The 14,172-nt window shown below is 43.1% G+C and overlaps 1 protein-coding gene and 1 non-coding gene across 2 annotated transcripts in view; one reads left to right on the plus strand and one right to left on the minus strand.

Annotated features, from left to right (window-relative positions):
- The window catches only part of LRRTM4 (leucine rich repeat transmembrane neuronal 4), an 860,180-nt gene that overhangs the window by 510,645 nt on the left and 335,363 nt on the right, over positions 1 to 14,172 (plus strand). The gene's annotated exons all lie outside the window — the stretch shown is intronic.
- On the minus strand, positions 1,561 to 1,632 carry TRNAP-AGG. The gene has a single exon. It is a non-coding gene; the product is annotated as a tRNA-Pro (tRNA).

Raw genomic sequence — 14,172 nt, forward strand, 5'->3', positions numbered from 1 at the left:
CTGCAGGTTTTTCCTCCCAAGGTGGAGAACCTTGCATTTTTCAGTGTTAATCCACCTTGCCACAGAGAAATGAGAAATTTTGAGGGTTATTAAACACCGAATTCTCACAGTGCATGAGCACAAAGTTATTTAGCCCAGGCCTTTGTGTAATTGGGATACATTTTGAATAAGCAGTGTTCAATGGCCCTCAAACTTTTGCTTCCATTCATGCCGTGGCCTCATTCTAGCACAGCTCGCTGGCAATATGTAACATGTTGCAGTGAAGTATGTGATGGCTTGTGGTTGTCTGTTCTTTGTTAGTGCATACCATATATTATTGCATAAGGCAGAATCTATTGTAAAATGGGATGTAGGCTGATCAAAAATTACTTCAGATGAGACAACAAAACATTTTCCTGTTAGAAAATGGTGTTTAGTTGAAATAGAAATGTTGAGGGGAGAGTTGGGTGAGTGATGGGGGTGGTATTAAAAAGTAGAAACAAAGGGTTAGATTCTGCTCTATGGGTTAGGTGCTTAGCTGCAATCATAATTCACCTTGTTGGAGTCCTGGCCTACCAGAGTGAATTCAAATGAAAGTCACTGAAATACAAAATCCACTTCTACTCTAAAGGAGGAATACCTTGTCTATGCATGGTCTATTAACTCCAGTGACACGTGCCAACTGAGGGTTTGACTTGAAATCTTTAAGGTGCCTAGCCTGTTCTCCCCTCCCTACTTCTTACCCACATTTCTAATAGTGAAGAGAGCATGTAATGCTGCCAGTTAAATGTTCTATGTAACCAGAATCATACACAACTGGCTCTCTATAATTGGCAAGGGTTGCTTGTCTTGCAGGTGAAGTTCAGGTATTTATTTTGACCTCAACAGCCTTGAATGGCCCGCCTAAAAGATCAGCTCTCTCCCACGGCTGCAATCAGTAGAGGAGCTGAAGCTTGAACCCCTTTGAAGTCATTGAGAAAGGGAGCTGCTGGCAAAGGCATTATTTTTGTGAGATGTTCACTGCTAGGACCTGTTCTGCCTCGGTGGGAAATAGCCAGCATTTGTATAGCATCAGAGCATGCTATAGGATCTGTGCATCTGGCCTTTAAGGAGGGAGGGACAGGATCATCAAGGCTTGTAATTTTGGTACGGTGGATATTTTGGGCCTTGATTTCAGCGTTAGATAATAATATCTTAGCTTTGGGGTAAGGAGCAGTTGTTTTCTTTGTATATAGCAGCCTAACACTGCCATATTTTTTGTGGAGGCTGCTAATGGGGGTAAATGCTATCTATTGTCCTAAAATGTCTTTTTGAGCCAGGGAGTACCTTGTTGCATTAACTCACCCTTTTCTAACAGCTGATGCTAGAGAGAGTTTCCCTAGGCTGATAGCATGAGGTTGTAATAACACTAGCTTTTTTAGGGGGGTAAACACACATGTAAAGCTTACAATAAACATTTAGATTCCTTGCCTACCCTTTGGGATACTTTTGTCACCATGCCTTTTTCCAAAGCACTCATAGTTTCTCAGAAGGGAGCTGAGTAGATCACATAGTCCGACCCCCTGCCGTGGCAGGAAAGTTGGGCTCGTCCGGGATTTGAACCCGGGACCTCTCGCACCCTAACTGAGAATCATACCCCTAGACCAACGAGCCAACTGAGTGCTCTTCAGCACTTCTCTCCTTCACAGTTTGTTTTCTACCTGCCTTGATGCCAGGAAACCCAAGCAAGTCTCCTAACCCCTTGAAAGGGATTATTGTGTCTGTCTCCAATGTATCATCACAAAGTCAAAGTTTAAGGGCAGATTCAAGCACTTTTAAAAAGAATGTGCATATAATTTGCTACCACAGAATAGCCCTGTTAGGTTGACAAACGAACATAAAGCCCAGGTCTGATAAAGGGGCATCAGTGCAAATGAATCAAGACTAAATCTAAAAAGCTGAACCACCTGGAGAGATTCTCAAGTGCTCAGCACCTGCAGTTGAAGCCGAATATTTTAAAGGGTTTAGCTCCCATTTAGGCTCCTAAGCAATGGACTGCTCTGGAAAAAAGATTCACTATTGAGAAGCTGCCACTGTAAGCCCTGTACCCCAAACCTAGAAGGGGTGCACCTAGTGTGCTAAAGCTCATACTGATTCGTGGAGTTCATGTGACTTAAGTATTACGCTTATTAGGTCAGAATTTGGGACTTGCTGCTGGCTAACACTCCTAAAACAGCTCTTGAGGCCCTCAGGGTCTGTAACACCAATAATCACAAGATGAAACACTGAGTTTCTTGCTGTTTGCACACATGCAGAGCACTTAACCACATCTCCTGTGTTACAGAGTCTGCTCCATGTGACAGTGTTCCTACATGACATTAAGGAAGTAGCACAGCAGGCACCTACATTAGCAAATAGAATAAAAAGCTTACCTTACATATAATCAAAGACTAGATTTTTGCATTCAGTTGTGAATCACAAGGGGGGCTTCAGAGAACAGAGTACCAAAAACCACTCCAGCAGGTGTTGGGCTGGAGTTGCATTATTAAATGGAGTAGCCTGGTCACCTTCATCAGCCAAATGCTGGAAGGACATGGGAAGTGGGGTCCCACAGGGCTCGGTCCTTGGGCCCATCCTGTTCAACATCTTCATCAGTGATTTGGATGAGGGGGTGCAAAGCACCCTGTTCAAGTTTGCTGATGACACTAAGATGTGGGGGGATGTGGGCACAATAGAGGGGAGCAACAGGCTACAGTTGGACCTAGATAGGTTACAAGGATGGGCGGAGGAGAACAGGATGGGGTTTAACACAGACAAGTGTAAGGTGATGCACCTGGGGAGGAACAATCGGCACCACACATACAGGCTGGGGAACTCCCCTCTTGTCAGCACGGAGGTGGAAAAGGATCTGGGAGTCATTATTGACTCCAAGATGAACATGAGTCGGCAATGTGGGGAGGCGGCTAGGAAGGCCAACTGCACCTTGTCGTGCATCCACAGATGCATCTCGAGCAGGTCCAAGGAGGTGATCCTCCCCCTCTATGCGGCACTGGTCAGGCCGCAGCTGGAGTACTGCGTCCAGTTCTGGGCGCCGCACTTTAAGAGGGATGTGGACAGCATCGAGAGGGTCCAGAGGAGGGCCACTCGTATGATCAAGGGACAGCAGGGTGGGTCCTATGAGGAAAGGGTGCAGGACCTGAACCTGTTCAGCCTTCAAAAGAGAAGGCTGAGGGGGGATCTTGTGGCCTGTTATAAACTGCTTAGGGGGGATCAGCAGGCACTTTCGACCCTAGAAACTATGAAACTATGAAACCTGTTTCCCCTAGCAATGGCCCCTCCTCCCTCCCAGCCTGTCCCTGTTTTCAGAATGGGAGGGGGAAAAGGGAGCAGATGGAGCACGTTCTAGGGGTTCCCCAGCTGGCAATGGAGGGTGGGATGGGTGAATTGTATTGGGGGATAGGTGTACTGGAGCCCCTGCCTCGGGGAAACTCCAGTACACCCACTGCACTTCCAGTTTGGGGCTGAAAAACCCCCAGACCAAACTCTCTCTGCTCCTTTCCCCCCTGCTCCCATTCTGAAAACAGCAACAGGCTGGCAGGCAGCACAGGCAGAAGTTACAGAAGACGCTGTTTTGAAATGTCTTCATCTGAGCCCTCATGAAATAAAGGTTCAGATTTTCACCCAATCAGCCATTTTTGAAGTGTTATGCAATGGTGCACTTAGGTTTGGTCATGTCTATAGACTGCTTACTGTCGCCAGTTTGGGTGAAAATTGTCTGTGCCCTGAGTGGTTAAGGCCCCAGTTGACTTAAACATGACTGTCAGTACCAGGCTCAAAGTCAGGACTTCAACTCTGTCTAAATATTTAAAGCATCAAAACTCCTTCAGCCTAGATGTAGATATACTGGTATAAGGCTGCTAATATTGGTAGGACTTATTCTAGTTTGGTTATGTGAAGTAAGCAATGCTTGGGAAGCAGCTGTTATCTCGGGTCCTTTACAAGCATAACTCTTGTAAGAAGTGGTCACCTGGCTGACATAGTTATGCTGGAAAAAATGAAGCAGAAGTGAAGCATGAGGCATTGAGCATTGCTGAGTGGGAAGGAGTTTAAGCATGTGCTTAAGTGCTTTATCTTAATCAGGTCCTAAAGAGCCAACAAAACTCTTTCCAAGAGTCCTGTCTTGTTTCCTGCCTCATTCCTTCCTGCCAACCTACATTAAGCTTGCAGATTATTGCATTTGGAAACAGTATTCTTATTTTTGAGCATGAAAGATATTTGATGATGATATAAATGGCCCAAAAGCCTGGTTAAAATATACTCATTTAGAAATAACAGGCAATATCAGCAGGATGCTTTTTTGGCTATATTTGCCCACTTTGGCAAAGAAGGCTGACAATTTTTAGATGTTTTGCTAAGAGCTGCCCTTAACCCAGTGCTGCAGTGTGGTAAGGACTCATCTCTTTTGACTATAAATCTCCATTTGCATGCCATGTTGCAGCAATATGAATGAGAAAACTTTTATGCTGTTAAAATGAAAAACAAGTTACGGGAACCAGTTAGCACATTTTCCAACTAAAAACACATTATAAACATAATCCTTCATTGCTGACCATGGATATTGGTTAGACTGTCATTCTGTTCTTAAAGCTATCTCTCATTCCTCATTTTCTGTTAACTTCATTGTGCATTCTTTTTTCTTCTGTCATTTTCCTATAAAAATACTAACAAAAGGGAGAACATTTACAAAATCAGTGGAGAGCAAGACAAAATCTTCTTATCTTCAGTAGCGTGATATATATCCCTACTGAAAAAGAACTAGATTTGTTTTTCAAGGATCTGTGTTGATCCTGGTTTTATTCTTCAACATGTGAGTTATACGTAGGACTATTGCTGATATTATTTTGGCACCTAGAGGCTCTATCTGAGATCCAGACTGAATTACAATAAGCCTCATAGTTCTTGTCCCAATAAGCTTATGCTTTAAATGGGCAAGGAGTAGGCAGGCAAAATTATCCCCATTTTACAAATGATGAATTGTTGCAAAAAAAGAACATGAACCAGGTTTTTTAAAGGTATTTGTAAAAGTGTCTGCTGAAATGAGATGCCTTTAACCCTGTCCCTAAGTGACTACAGGAAGATCTGAAGCTTGTGCAGGGCATCTGTGCCAGAGCCAGGAACTAAAGTCCGGTCTCCCGGCTCCCGGTCCAGTGCCTTACCCACAAGGCCCTTCTTGTGAAAGCATCTTTACTAAAACTCAGTGGAGGATATGCACTTTTCTGCTTTGCTGCATGTGTGGTCACTAATGGCTGTGTAATACTCCACTTCATTGGAATTGTAATGATTAAAGCCTGCTTTGTGCTGCTGTAAGACAGAGCCCCAAAATGCAGCGTGGTGAATGATATAAATAAAATAAATACGACGTTATTTCATCAGTGGTTATTTTCTGTTAAAGGTGACAGCAGGAAAATGCTTTGCATTATTTTGCAGTGAAATACAGAGACCAGCATCCATGTTTTCTTTGTTATCCTGAGATCAAGCTGAAACCCCGTATTTCGTCAACATTAAGACTGTGATTGAGTCTGATCATTTTAACCCTCACATACACTGGTACCTTGGGCATTCAGTAAGAAACAGGCTGCATAGTATTTAGACAAAGAGATTTATGGTTTTGTTTTCTTTTGATTGTTTTTTTTTTTAAGTATGTGTAACTAGTATTGGAAAAGGAAGTCTTGACCCTAGAACTAGCACATAGTTGCAGCTTTGAGTTATTCTGATTCTATTCTGGTCTTTATAGTCTCATTTCTTTTCCTTGCTGAGGTACTGCATATTAGCACACATTGGCAACTGGCTTTTTTATGGCATCACATACAGGGTTTTTTCAAAGTTAAGAGTTGTAACACCAGCAGTCTTCAAAAAAGGAGATAATTTGTATAAAAGCATAGACCCAGAAACAGACCTGGTTAAACAAAGACACCGTGGGCTTGTGGGATTCAAAAAAATATTTATTACAGTAATTTTGTTTATAAACTGCAGCATGTTAGTCAAAAGTACAGTAATCAGTTAAGTAAAGAGTGAAGGCAGTTGGCAGTTGAAGAAAATTTTGCAGCACGTTCAGTGCAAAGAATGAACACTGAGATAAAATGTTTCTTTGTAGATTTACCTTCTGATTCTTTGAAAGAGGGCAAAATTAAAAAGGAAGGCATAAAACAATGCAGTAATCCATTGGTAAATCCATTGGTAAATATTTGTGGTATTACATAGTATTGCTTTACACAATTGTTGAGTATCACGCTCTCTCCCCCCTCCCCCCCATTGACTCAGGAGTGGACCTGGGGCACCAGTCAAGTCTGACAAGTAAACTGTGTGTGAGTATGCAAGAGAGAGACCTCTCTGAGCACTCCTGCTTGACTTCCCGTTAATTCAAGTTAACTGCTTGCAAGACTGGAATTTTACAGTCCTGATCCACAGTCCACTGATATCAGTGGGGATGTCTCTATTGACTCTGACGGGCTTTGAAGCAACCCCTTAGTTGCAAAGCAAGCTGGAGAACGGCAGCAAGCTATGAACTATTGATGTCAGCATGTGTCATAGGCAGGGCTGGTTGTACTGCACAGTGCATAGTATTATTGTAGGAAGACATTTCCCATTGTAGGCCCCTGTTTGCAGTTGCCAAACTTGAGCTATTTGTGTTTGAAAAACTCATCCTCAGTGTTTGTAGGTATTTCCAAGAATGAGGAGAAGCCAAGCTACTATATATCATAGAGGAGGATGTGGGTATAGATGTGAGCCAGAGAACAGAGAGAGGTTAGTCATTGCAGTGATGCGCTCTGACAAGTCTCAGCTGGGATAGTTTCCCTTAAAGAGCTGTTGTCAGCTGAGGTAAGTTAAAGCAACTTGGAGATTGCCTTTTACTTACCAGCGCTCGTTCTGGAGCTATGCAGGGTGGAGAACTGGGAAACTGTAGCCATTTCCCAGGCAGCCCACCCCTGTGATCCTACTTCATTCCCTGCATCAAACAAAAATTGGTGCAAGAGGGAATTCAGCTGGAAAACGTAATGTCTTGGCTCCATTGATATGATTTGTGTTGGAGTCCTAAAACTTAACACCCTCATCACAGGAGAGAGCAGTTCCCATTCACCCCAGTGGTTTGGCTTGTGTATCAGACTCCACCTGCTTTTTCAAGGCTCGTCCAAAACTGCTTAGGGGAGCGTAGAAGAGAGAGACTCTGAAAACTATGAGTTCATACATTTAGCTTTGAAAATATTCCAAGAAATGAGGAGAGGTGGGATAGTCCAGTGATGAGGGAACTGGTCTGGGATCTGGGAGGTGGGGGTTAAATCCTTTATTCTACCCCATACCTCCTGTGTGTCTGTGCCTTATCTTCCCATCTTAAAATTGGAGTCATAGCACTTTTCTACCTGAAGGGGCTATTGTGAGGGTAAATACTACACACTTTGCAAGATGCTGCAGTGCTGGAGGCCGTAAAAAATATTTGAGACCATGATTACAGTCAGACAAATTGGAATAAATCTAAAACAAAAAGTAGGAAAGAAAGATGGAAGACTTGGCTGCATGAAATTGGGCTCCTTCTGGATTTAATTACTTTTCCAGGGATGGGAGGATATCTGTTCATAAGAATATGAAATGTAAATTAGTTAAGAAAACATTTAAAATTCCTTGTCTTTTTAAGCAAAGGGGGAAACTACTGTATAAATCTATTTTAATAGGGCAAAATACATTCCAGAATATGCAGATGTCTCGTCTCTTGCCTCAGGATACTACTTGAAAACACTGTATATCATTACCACTGTTTTATGTGGTATTACCTACTTATCCTACCGTTATAGCAGTGGGGGGAAAGATGACAATCCACAGATAGATTTCTTGCAGAAATCCACTAAATACCATCCTCCAGTTAGCTGGGATGGGCTTTCCATATGCTGTGACTCAGGCAAGATTTTAGCAATGAGAGGTGATTGTAAGTGAGAGGATTGATCACGGTGACTGTGCTGTGGTAAGTATGAATCCCCAAAGCGATTTGAATATAGCAGTGTCAAACTTTGCAGTTTCACTTAGAGGTTCCAGTAAACATTGTCTTTGCTTGTGATCTGCATCTTGTAATGCAATGAGTATGGCTGCTACTTCCCTCTAGTGGTTGGCTTAAAAAAGGTACGTCTGTGGCCAACAGCCTCAAACTTGGGGGCCTAAAATTAGCCACCTGAATAAATGTAGTCTGATTTTCTAAGGTGCTAAGTATCCGCTACTCCCTCTAGTGCCAACAGGAAATGTGCACGTTCAACCTCTCTGCAAACCAAGTTGCTAGCTTTACATGCTTAAATAGTGATTTAAGGGACCATATTTCTAGATCTATTTAGCAGTCTACCAATGCTGAAGGGCACAAAGTGGAGTTTCCAAAAGCATTATTGATGGGCGTTAACCACCAAAATGTTCTTGAAAATCCAATGAAGTGACTACAGACTTTCTGAAACGATGGCACTTGGGTACCTAAAATTAGGTCCACACATTTGAAAAAAAGGTGGCCCCTGCAATTGTGGTACATATTATGGCACTGGTTTTATACGTGGCCGGCAGACTTAAAGGGGATTTATATACATGCTCCAGGCGTGTGGGGGGCGGGGGAGTGGCACATTAATTAGAGTGGCTCTCAGTGCCACTCCCCCCCCACTCTGAGAGCCACTGGAACGTCTTGTGTATTAGAATCCCCACGCTTACAAACAGTGGTGGGGATGCTTTAATTAAAGCTCATCAAACAAGCTTTAGTTAAATCACCCCCACCACCATCTTTAAGCATAGGGACGTTGGAGTCTGCTGGAGCATGGTAATTACCATGCTCCAGCAGAATTATTGAATCGAGTCTGCTTTGACGTGCTGGAATTACAGCACATTGGAGCAGCCTTGCTGCTTATGTATAGGTGTCCAAAGACTCCATACTTCTGTGATGGCTGAATGTTTTCTGCAGTATGCTTTCATCCCCTGTCTCTCAGTGGCAAAAAGTCAGAATTAAAACTTGGAACTTCGACATTTATTCCAGCTCTCATGCTAACTTGGTGATGGTCAGAACAGACTGGCAGATAATACCCTAGTTCCACATTTAGCACCCTCAAAATACTGTCTCTTCCTAATCTCCATGCAAGAGTTTAGGACAGGGGTGGCCAACCTGTGGTAAGCCTGACACAAGAGACACCAGCCACTGCTGTGCATGGCAGGTGGCAGATCCGGGCGGTGATGGACAGTACAGCAGCAGACAGGGCAGGAAGCAGAAAGTGGACTAGCAGATTCGGGAAGGAGCACAGGGCAGGGAGAAGAAAACAGAGCAGTGGATTGGGCACAAGAAAGGGATAGGAGTGGCACTTGGAGAAGGTGTGGGGCTAATTTGCGGCAAACCTGCCAAAATGTTGCCCTCCCCCGCAGACGCTGATTTGGGGCACTGCTATTGGAGTTCCTTCAGGTTCAATTTAAGTTTTTCCCTGTGTCACTGAATCCTCTGAAGAGTCATTGCCATTAAAAGCATAATTTATATAACGCTATTTAATGCAGTTAGGATTGCAAAGAAGTTCTTTTTTTCCTCCATACTTGGCTCTTTCTGAGACACTCAGATATTTTCCTAAAACATTTTAGAATGCCTTTGAAAAACATTTTTTTTCCTACTTCGCCTCCAGGGAAATTAATCTGAATGCCAGAAAACAGGTTTCTCTTCCTACATATATTTGTTTATGTGCTGTGTCATAGAGAGGAAAAGATCTGATGTTCAGGCTAGTTGTCTAGAGAGATCTGCCAAGACTGTATCCCATGGTGATGACACACTGGAAGAGAAAATAAGCTTGCAACATGCCCTTTAACTAGAGGATGACCAAAACCACACAATACAGATGCAGATCAAGATTTCAAGTACTCCTAAGTTCAAGGGTGAGATGATGAATAGAATCAGAAACCTACTTAGAGAGACAACATTTATTAAAGGAAACTTCCAAAGCAGCATTTATGCAGTTTGAGTTCTTTTGCTTACTGGGGCTTAGTTTTCCTGAAAACAAGGAACTTTTCAAATGAAAAATTGAAATCTTGATGAATCTTCTAATTCATAACATTTCAACTGTCTCTTCCTAAACAGGGTGATTTTTATTCATAAAACATTTCATGTTGTAAAAAATTGAAATGCCACAAATAGTTGGTTGAAACATTGACATTCAGAAAGTGCTTTACAGAGACCTCTAGTGGGTTAATAATAAGTTCATAATTATCAAAACTGGAAATTAGTGATGGCAAGTATAAAAGCCTGACTCAAAGTACTTGTCTGAATGTTTCCACCTATACAAGAAGGGTGCTTGATCTGGGGTTTAATTAAAAAGCTTAGCCAAACTTCAGTGAAAGTTTTGCATAAGTTTTTCAATTTTTTTTTTCAAGGAATCTTGACCCTTTTATGTTTTCAGCTTGTACTCGTACATATGTCTTGGGATTCTTGGGAATTATATGTTGGACTTCCTGAACTGCTAGGACTTGATTTTGAAAGGCACGACTTTGGACTTTCAAAACAGAGCATGTGGAATTAGCTGCACAGCTCCCGTGGAAGGAGAGCTTTTTATATAGGTGGAATCATTCAGGCAAGTGCTTTAAGTCCGGCTTTTGTATTTGCCATCACTAATTTCCAATTATGGCTAAATTCCTTAGTCCCCTGTGAAAATCTCAGCCAAGGAGAATTTGGAAGTTACCACAATACTGAATGAAATGGGCCGTGGTACTGATCTCCTGGCAATTAATGATATGATTAATCCTGTGTGCTGTTGGGTTTGGGTATGTCAGTCACATGGTTTTATTTCTATAATGGATTTTACCGGTCCTATAAAGCTAAAAGGAAGAGCTTTGACTCTGGCTGCGCTCTCCAGGGACCGTGCAGTAGACAGCAGTGTTGAGAATGACACAGGCAGTTACTGAAAGAAAGGAAATGGTCCTGGGATAATGCTGGGCATATGGAAATCCAGGTTGCTGTTTCCTTCATGGCCAGGGGACTTTTAAGGCACTCAAGACAAGGAAGGGCCAGCCTTGTCCGGCACAATGAGGTGAGGCAGTGGTAGGAAGAGGAGAACCTGCTACCTTCTAGGGCTGGGAAGAATAGGTATGAACTGTTTTGATTCAGCCTCAAACCTGGTGGAGGAGCCTTGGGGAAAGCTACATCTCTAGAAGAGATGCTTGAGCAGAAAGGAGCAGTTTGCTGCAATCTGTGTTTCTTTTTCAAGTGTTGTGTGTCTGAGAGGCTTTGCAGCCGTTCTGCACAGAGCGGTGTGATAGTAACTGGTTCAGGGTCAATTCTCTTTGGACAGAATAGCCCCACGGTAAGATTTAGGGTTTTTTTCCTGTGTATCTGAGCTAGAAGAGCCTGGGTGTGAAAATGGTGGTGCAAAGCAGTTGTGAATGAAACTGAATTGAAATTCCTTTTTTTAATTCAAAGAACTGTTGCCCACCATTCACTTTTCTTTCCCTGTGACTGCCTTGCAATATAGAGGCTTATTTAAAAAAGATAGAATGTATTTATGATCTCGCTGCATGCATTAAACAATAGTGCTTTTTCAAAATAAGGAGATAAATTTGTTAGCTTCACAATTATTTGAGCGCCAGGCACCCAGCATGACAGACTTATCAGCCAGTGACCACAGAATGCAGCAGTTAATAAAGGCTTAAATGTTTAATGGCATCAGACTTGCTAATTTGGGAGTCCCTCATGGAGGTGAATATATATTAGGTGCTGACTGTTTATCGTTAATTTTGCAGTCATGATTTGAAAGCCCACAAGATTTAGAGTGTGAGGGGAGAAAAATAAAGGAGAAGGCTGAGGGAGTGTTTGGTGTTGCCATGTGAGGAATGGGTACAGATTCCCATGCTGTAGGGGAGGAAATGAAGAAGCTTCTTTCCTGGGGGAAAATTGTGTGTGCTGGTAATAAACGCTACTGGAGGCTGACACGGAGGTTCATATCCAACAAAGGGATTTATAGCCACAATGGACTAGATTCTCTGCTTCTATCTGAGGCACTTTTTGCTGTCTGCAGCATCTGGGCTGAATTATCTAGTTGAGGATCTCACCAGCAAAGAGAAAGAGCATCCTGTTGGCATGGAGGGGCACAGCCGAGCGAGTGGCACAGCAATCCTTCCCGTACGCACCAGTGTATCTAGGAACAGGATGGCTGTGCTACAGATGTTCACAACTGGTGCACGGTATGAGAATGTACTCAGCTGGCTTGAGAGAGAGCAGCCTTCTCTCAGCTGATTTGAATGATGTGAGTGGTCAAGGACTGATTTAAATTAGACATGTTACTAGGGAATATTAAAAAGAAAGTTTGAAACGAGAGGAAGTTGTTCTTCGCACGGCATATAAATTGTGGAACTCATTGCCACAAGATGTTGTGGAGACTGAAAAATTAACCAGGTTCAAAAGAGGATTAGAAAAATTCATACAGTATAGGGTCGTTCATGCAAGATGCATCCATTCAACCATGTTGTCTTCAGCTTCAGCTTAACACCAGCCTTCAGATTCAAGTTAAAGCACGGTCCCCCAGACTCCCAGGATGCTTTGTGTAGCCCTCGCAAGCCTTGGTCCAAGTTGTCTGCTCCAGCTGAGCAGGGAGGTGTGCCATTGGCAATGCATGGGGGGTACACACAGGTGCACGTTCACCCCTGAGACTGGCTGCTGCGGTGGCCACTGGCAGTGTCTGCAGGTGGTTGCCGATCGCCGGCCAGTGCTCGCTACTCTCCCCCCTCCCTGCCGCTGGCACTGCCTGCAGGAGCTCACCGCCGAAAACTGCTGCTGCCACCTGCGGGTGGTCACCTTGCCCCCCAGCCTCGGGAGGCACGCGATGTTCACGAGGTGTGAGCTAGTGTCCTCTGGCTTCTGGCCTGGGCCATTGCAGGCATGTGGCTGCTTTTCTGTGATCAAAAGTGAATGTCTGTTCACTTGCTTAGCAGTTCAGTCTAGGCAACTTAGACTAACCTGGGAAGATTGAATCAATTCAGCCTCTGGCTTTTTGACTGTCTGTACTTAGCCCAGGAATGCAATTAAAACTATGCATAACTTTGGCTATGACGCTTGTAAACTCAGCTTGTTTTTAGTGGGCTTGAAAGTTAGCACGCTTGAAATCACTTGCACCTTTTCAAAAATATAGGCCAAGCACATAGACTTTTCTATTTTCACAACCATACAACATCTCTGCCCTTCTTCCCTGAAGTGCCTACCTCTCAGGATGCATGTGGCAAGTTTAGTTCTAGTAATCTCAGCCTTCAAGGAGAAATAAATTAGCATGCAGGAGGGGAGAGAACATCTGTTTTCATGCAAGGTCTGCATGCAACTGCTCATCTACATTTTTCATGTATGGTTACTATAAATGTGCATTCAGCTTGAATTTCTGTGTGTGCAAATATCCTGAAGATGCTCAGCTTAGTAAGTGGAATATGCAAATGCAAGATTTGCATATGCAATCAAAAGAAGGCGTAGGTCCAGCATATGGATCTCTATGGCTGCCTAGAATTCCATTAAAATAAACAAGGATCTATCCATTGCAGACTCAAAGCCTAATTTCACTCACAGATGACAAGCACAGTGGATATACAACCCTGTTATTCTGGACAGGCTGGAATCTGGGCCCTTAATACAGCACTTGCCACCTTCCTTCAAAGATAATGTTTGGAGCTGCCCAAAAATAAAAGTAGATTGTGTATAAGGTAAATCTCACACTTACTGTATCCATTTAACTGCAACCTACAGACTGCTTTGTGAAGGAAGAGTGATCGCAACAGTTCCATTTAATTTGTTCTGTTTCATAACCACTTTCATGTTCTCTATTTCAATAAAAACCCTTTGCTTGCTGCAAAGGGAAGCAAAGTGGGGGAGAGAAAGCAAAGTGGCTTGGTAGAGATAGAATTAGCATAATCAGGCAAAGCATAATAAAATGCTTTGCAGTGACAGCTCTTTTGCATAATGCCATCTCATTGAGGTGTTACTGAATGCGTATTTTAATGTGGGGGAAGGGAGGGAGGGGACCATTAAGATGGGGGAGTTTGTGCCATTGTAATTAAGGCTCTGTTGGCATTCCATTATTAACCCTATTTGCAGGAGTACAATGTGTCGGGAAACATTAGTGGCGAGATGAAACTTGATGTGAAATGCCTTGATATTGGAACAAAGGAATTTGTCATTTGTTTTTAATTGGG

Source organism: Gavialis gangeticus, unplaced genomic scaffold (assembly GCF_001723915.1).
Source record: "Gavialis gangeticus isolate Ggan-Ray unplaced genomic scaffold, GavGan_comp1, whole genome shotgun sequence".
Taxonomy (NCBI): Eukaryota; Metazoa; Chordata; order Crocodylia; family Gavialidae; genus Gavialis; species Gavialis gangeticus.